Here is a 6,121-nt window from a genome sequence, read left to right as displayed (position 1 = left end):
TGCCATATAAATATGAATAACTTGCACAGGGATGAGCCCACGACCCCTTCCGTGCAGGGCTGGTCAAGTATTGCTGCAGGCACAAAGAAGAGTGGGGCAGCAGGGGTGCACTGACCTTCGGGCAGCTCAGGATGCCAGCTGAGCTCAGCCCAATGCTCAGAGTGTGCTAACACCTCAGGCTGCCTCCTGCCCACCTGCAAGCTCTGGCAGGGTGAGAAGGGCTCCAGCACAGGGTGCCCCTTCATTTCACTGGCGACCCTGCTGCAGAGGAGCATAAAGCTGTGCTGTCTTCTTGCATTGTACCCACCAGGCAGCTATAAGCTCTAACATTTCCCACTCCTTGCTTGGAAGAATGCCCACACTGTATCCCTGGAGGCTGTGGACAGCTGAGAGTCCAAGGCATACTTTCTGACCTAGTGTTGGGCAGGGAGCAGGCACCCATCATGGAGGAGGCAGGGAAGATGGAGTGAGGAAAAGATGGATAAATGCAGGGAAGCAGCACCAAGTGCTGGCTTAGAGGTGAGAGGACAAGGAGAAGGGAGTGGAGAGGGGGAGAGGTGCTGTGCCACCTCAGAGGCAGCAGTGATTGTGCAACACTGCTTCCCACTTGTCCTCAGGTCAAGGGAAGCCAGAAAAGCAGGAATAATGATGCAAGAGATGGGTAAAATGAGGAGACTGCAAAGAGCAATACACTCCCAAGGGGAATTCTTACAGGAGAAGATCCACCTGACAAGCTAAGGATTGCAAGGTGGTACTTGGGGCTGTACCTGCCTTAAGGAGAAGGGAGAAGAGTAATGGGGTTATTCAACCACCAAGGAGGTCTTGGTCCTTCCTTGTATGTACACCGATGGGAGAGTCCCACAGAAAGCAAATCTTGCTGTTGATTTTACATAAGAAGGCATTTCGACAAGAATGAACAGGAAAGTTGGTTGTGAAGTGGTTGGTATGGGCAGGGTGCTGCTAGCCATCAACATCAAAGGAGAGGTGTGCAGGGTACAGAAAACTGAATGAAAAAGCAAACTGAATTCAAGAGATTTGTGCGAGGACAGACCAAACAGGTAAGCGGTCACAGTGCCCACAGATGGCCTGTACAAATGTAGGCTTTTCAGACAGGATTTTCTCCTTTTAGAAGTTCTGCTTTCTGGTTGTGCAGCCACTATGCCCAGAGGTTCGCTGAGCACCTCTGCAGGTGCCCATCTACTGCACTGGAAGAAGTCCCAGCTCCTTGCCAGAGGCAGGTAGAGGTGCTCTCCAGCTCTGCAGACCCCATTGCTGGGAAACTGGGTGTGGTGGCCGCTGAACCAGAACCACCGGGTGCTGCATCACTCAAAGTGTATTTGCTTAGTAGGAAGGGTATAGTAAGTAGACAGTGATTTTTTTTTTAACAGTTGCATGATGAAGTCTATCGACTGTTTCTCTACTGTTCAGCGCACCCCAGATGAATCCTGCAGTTAAAAGCCAGGCAGAGGTTGCATGTGCTGAGTGGGGGCTTTCAGGTAGACCACTCTTGCAGACCAGCTGCTCAGGCCTGAGCAGGCATCAAGAGCAATGTGTGCCACGGGGGCATTATGCCTGAGGTGAGTGCCTCAGGTTGTGGTCACTGTGCTGGTGAGCACCGTTGGCAATCTTTCCAGATGCACTTCCAGATATACTGAGGGAGAACTGGCTTGAGGCATGGGAAGAACTGTCAGCTAGGAAATGTGTGTCATTTATTAGCTGTTGGCAGGCTGGGAAGCTTGGTACTTCAAGCTCACCAGCTGTTTCTCGGGATTCCACAGAGTGATAATCTTTTGCACTCGAGGGAGCTCATGGCTTCAATTAGAGCAGGCCCAGCTGTGAAATTGCCCACTGCTGGCCTTATTACCCACTGAGCAGCGACATCCATGACTCCAGTTCCCTCTGAGTGATGTCTCCCATCCTTCCGATGGGCAAAACGAGCACTCTATGGCTACACTGTGTGGGGTTTCACACTGACGGGAAGCTAAGCTCCAGCACAGCACTCTCTCCCACTCCTCAAAAGAAAATACGATGAAAAAAGGCTCAGGGACTGAGATAAGGACAAGGAGATTGCTCACCAATGCTCGTCATGGGCAAACCGGACAGCGCAGGGAGGTTAATGTAACTTATTGCCTATTACTAACAGCATAGAGCAGTGAGATAAAAGCAAACTACAGCACCTTCCCCCCCATCCACTGAGATACCTTTCACATACAAGATTTCTGCAGACACTGTGAAACATACGAAATCCCACAAAGCTATGAAATTCTGCTATCCAGAAGTTGAGGCAGCCTGCAAGCATCTCTGTCAATTCAAAGCTTCTCCTCATTTGCTGCAGCTCCCACTCATTTACTCCATCAAAGCACATGCCATTTGTGGCTGCTCCAAATATCTGGTTCTTGCACCTATCCATCCACAACCACCCACAGTCAGGGGGTGGTAGAGAAACAAGCAACGTGGTGATGCTGCCCTTCAAAATTCAGTACAGAGCAAGAGAACAGGGGAGGGAAAGTCTCACCTGGTCTGGATGGTCATGTGCAAAGCTCAAGGCAGTGAAGGGCTTCCTGTTGTAGTGCTGTGGTTAATCTGAGCTGTCCTGCACATTAAGGACATGCGGCTCCAACAGAAGTGATGACTGAGCCTGAGCACCTTGGTGTTGTCACCAGTCATGGACTGGAAAAATGATTTCCAGTGAAGCCCATGCACGGGTAGAGTCTGGCAGCCAGGCCCACCATGAAGCTCAAGACATTTTACAAATGTTAACCAGGTAATCTTCACACTGATCTTAATTTTGTTGCAAGACCATTATAACATTCATTAAATTATCCTTTGTAAAAAAACAGTGAGGTCCTGGGGCAGAGCGTGCTTTGGCAGCGCAGAATGCGTTCCTTTCATCCCCTTTATTCATCATCTAACATGCACAACAGAGTGCCCCTGAGCACACACCTCTTTATCTCCACAGTCGTGTCTTCTTCCTCCCCCCTCCTTATTCTGTGAGCTGCACCTTTGACAGAGGAGGTCTGAAAGAGCCACAGCACACCTGGATGGGCAGAGCATTTCTCATGCTGCCATGCACAGATGCGTACCAGTTCTATTTCACGGGGAAGCCAAAGATTTCTGCTTTCACCTTGCTTTGCTAAACAGAGCACAACCTTAGCTCAGACCCAAAGAGACCCCAGCAGAAGTTGAGCCCACGGGGCCAGACACGAGTTATGCAGCAGGTTGCTAGAGCTGCTGCAGGGAAATATGGAATAGCCCTGTGCTGATGGGCAGCGAGCCAGCAGCAGTTGGTCGGCGGATTTCAAAATAAGGCACCAAATAGTTATTTTGAAAAAAAAAAAAAAAAAAAAAGACCAAAACAAACAAACACTGGGTTTGTTTTCATCGACATTTGAGAACGGTGCCAGGCGTTTATATAACAGCAGCACCGGGTGTGAGCAGTGCGTGCTCCCCTCCCACGGCTCCAGCAGAGCTGCAATGATCGGAGTGATTCTCGGCGCCCGCAGCGCTGGGATTGCTTGTGATAAAGCCAGCTTTGTGAGCTCAGAGGAACTGCGGCCCAGCGGCAGCCCCCACCCTCCTGCACTGCTCTTCCCAGCTGCCAGCGGCCAGCAGGCCGGGGACTTGCTTGTGTCCTGAGGAAATCCGAACTGCGCGGAGCACCAAGAGCGTGATGCCGCTCTCGCAGCCTGCTGGCGAGTATTTGTCAACTGGAACGAAACTCAGCGCTGCGTGTGAAAGTCCAAACTCACCACGTCTGATTACTGGCCTGATATTTCAGTAAAGGTGATAAGGATAATCTTGACATTTGGTTAAGTTGTTATTCACCTACATCAATAGGTAAACCCATGAAGGCTCTGTCTCCACGGGCTCCAGGACTGCCTGCAGCCAGGCTAGACAGAAACGATCATTTTGTTCCCACCTGGCCACCTCATTTCATTTCAGCTGTATTTTCACAGTCTTTTCTTGCCAAGAAATCTGTCTTCTTACTACTTTGGAAGAACCCCTGAGCTGTGGGGAGCCAGTGAAGGGAAAGCTCAGTACCTAATGCTCCTTTCCCTGATAAAGGCTCTGACTGAGTTTGACTGGGGAACGCTCCACTATCGCTCTCGTGTGACAGAAGTGGCTCTTTTTGGCTCTGGTAAGATAAATCACTACCAGGAGAAGTAACAAAGCAGGATTGTTTTAAGGTGTGGAACCCTGAGCCCCCACCTTATTCCTCTGTTTCTTGTTTGTTGAGATGGGGAAAAATTGAGGATTTTTTTCTATTTATTTATTTTTTTTAAGAAATTCTTATTTCTGGTCACATGAGACCAGTTGCAGCACAAGAGGCCACAGGGCTGCCCAGGTCCTCTTAACAACGACAGTCGCTCCTATTTCTGCCACAGAGGAGTGAACACTGAGAAGCACAGACCTGAGTTCTCTCCCCCAGCTTTGGTTAATGCCTCCCCCGCTGCGATCCAGGCTGAATTCTGCCTCAGTGGGGAGGCAGATGCTGTAGCAGAAGGATATAATTGTCCAACACTCTTGCCAAACATTATTTGCCTGGAATTAGACATAAATACGTCCTCTATTCATGACGGGGTGTCTTGTCCTGAAAAAAACCCTTCCTCTATATGAAGTCTGCTGTGTTTGCTTTAATTCCACAACTGTGCGCTGTGTTCCTCTTTGTTCTTTTTAACACGTCTCTTAACAAACTTTCCATAAGCAGGTGAGGAAGATCTCATCCATGGCATACTACTAATTTTCTCTACTTGCTTTGGTGCTTTCTGTCCTGACACTGCCGGACGCAATTTCATTCAGTGAAAGATGAAAATCTGTGGTAAGGTACGAGCACTTCTTCCAGACTTGATGTCGTTGCTAACAGTTTTTAAATTACTGTTGAGCTGGGCTGAATTTGGACATCTAGGAAAATGTTCTGGGCTGTATGTTTGATCCATGTCCCATCCTGAAATTAATGAAAATGTCTGAGACAATGAACTAAACAGACAGGCGGTTCAGAGTAAGATAAGGAACACGGGGCAGAGGGGAAGTTTGATGACTACAGGAAAGACAGAAATAATCTCATTATTAAAGACGTACAAGTAATATAGGGCAGAATGAGAAAATGGAGGACATGGCAGCAGCTGCTGAGAAAGTAAGGCAGCTGAGGTAAGAAACAGCAACAGAGATGCCGTGTTCCCAGATTTGTGACAATACCAGCGTCATTACGAAATCCAAGATAGCATCAGAAAACTTGTCACACCGATCTGTACAGGAAAGTGGCCAACAACTGAAAAGATACTTGGCATCAAAGGATGTGCAAGGTTTTCCTTTGTCTTGATTCCCTGCTGTAAGCACTCTCTTCATTTCTTGGATGGGAAGAAGCAGCCCGGTGCAAGGTAGAACCTGCCACTGCTGTCTGCATTATCTGACATCTCAAGAATTTATGCTTAACCTATCCAGATAGCCAAATATGTTGCAAGTACCTCCGAGCTGGAACTCCACATCAGAGCCCAGAGCGCTTCCAACCTCCTGACTTGTAATCAGAGTGAAAGCTGTCCATGCATAGCTTTCACCTGTGCTACGCTTCCCACAAAAAGTCAGTGTGGGGGAGCGGGTGAGGCAGGAGCCTTGGCATCTTCCCATCCCACTCCCCAAACTGTTCTGTTCACAGTGAGGAAAAGTGAACAAACACGTTTAGCAAACAAGGAGGCGAGACCAATAACAAGGATGAAAGTCTGCAAGTGTTCTGGTTACCGCTTAAGAAAGGCACATGCTAAATATTGTAGGAGATGTTATATCTCAAGTGTGAAGGATATTTCAGGAAGTATAAATATAAAAGGATTTTACTGTGAGGTGTTACCATCTCTGTGAAAAAAAAAATTGTAATATTAAAAGGCAAAAAATTATCTTGAATCATACAAAGTTTATAAGATAAAAAAAATCTGACAGAATAACAGAAGAGTTTGGACTAAAGTCCATGAACAAAGCAGACTTACATCTGGATTATATTATCAATCAAAAAGAGGCAAAAGTTTTAAAAGAATCTCCAAACTATGATGGATGTGCAGAGTGTCATGTCAAATCACATGAGAAAAAATGAGCTAACCCAAAAAATGTTTACGCAGAGGCTTTCAGCATT

Source organism: Numida meleagris, chromosome 27 (assembly GCF_002078875.1).
Source record: "Numida meleagris isolate 19003 breed g44 Domestic line chromosome 27, NumMel1.0, whole genome shotgun sequence".
Taxonomy (NCBI): Eukaryota; Metazoa; Chordata; class Aves; order Galliformes; family Numididae; genus Numida; species Numida meleagris.
The sequence above is the reverse complement of the archived record's forward strand: the minus strand, read 5'-3'. Positions refer to the sequence as shown.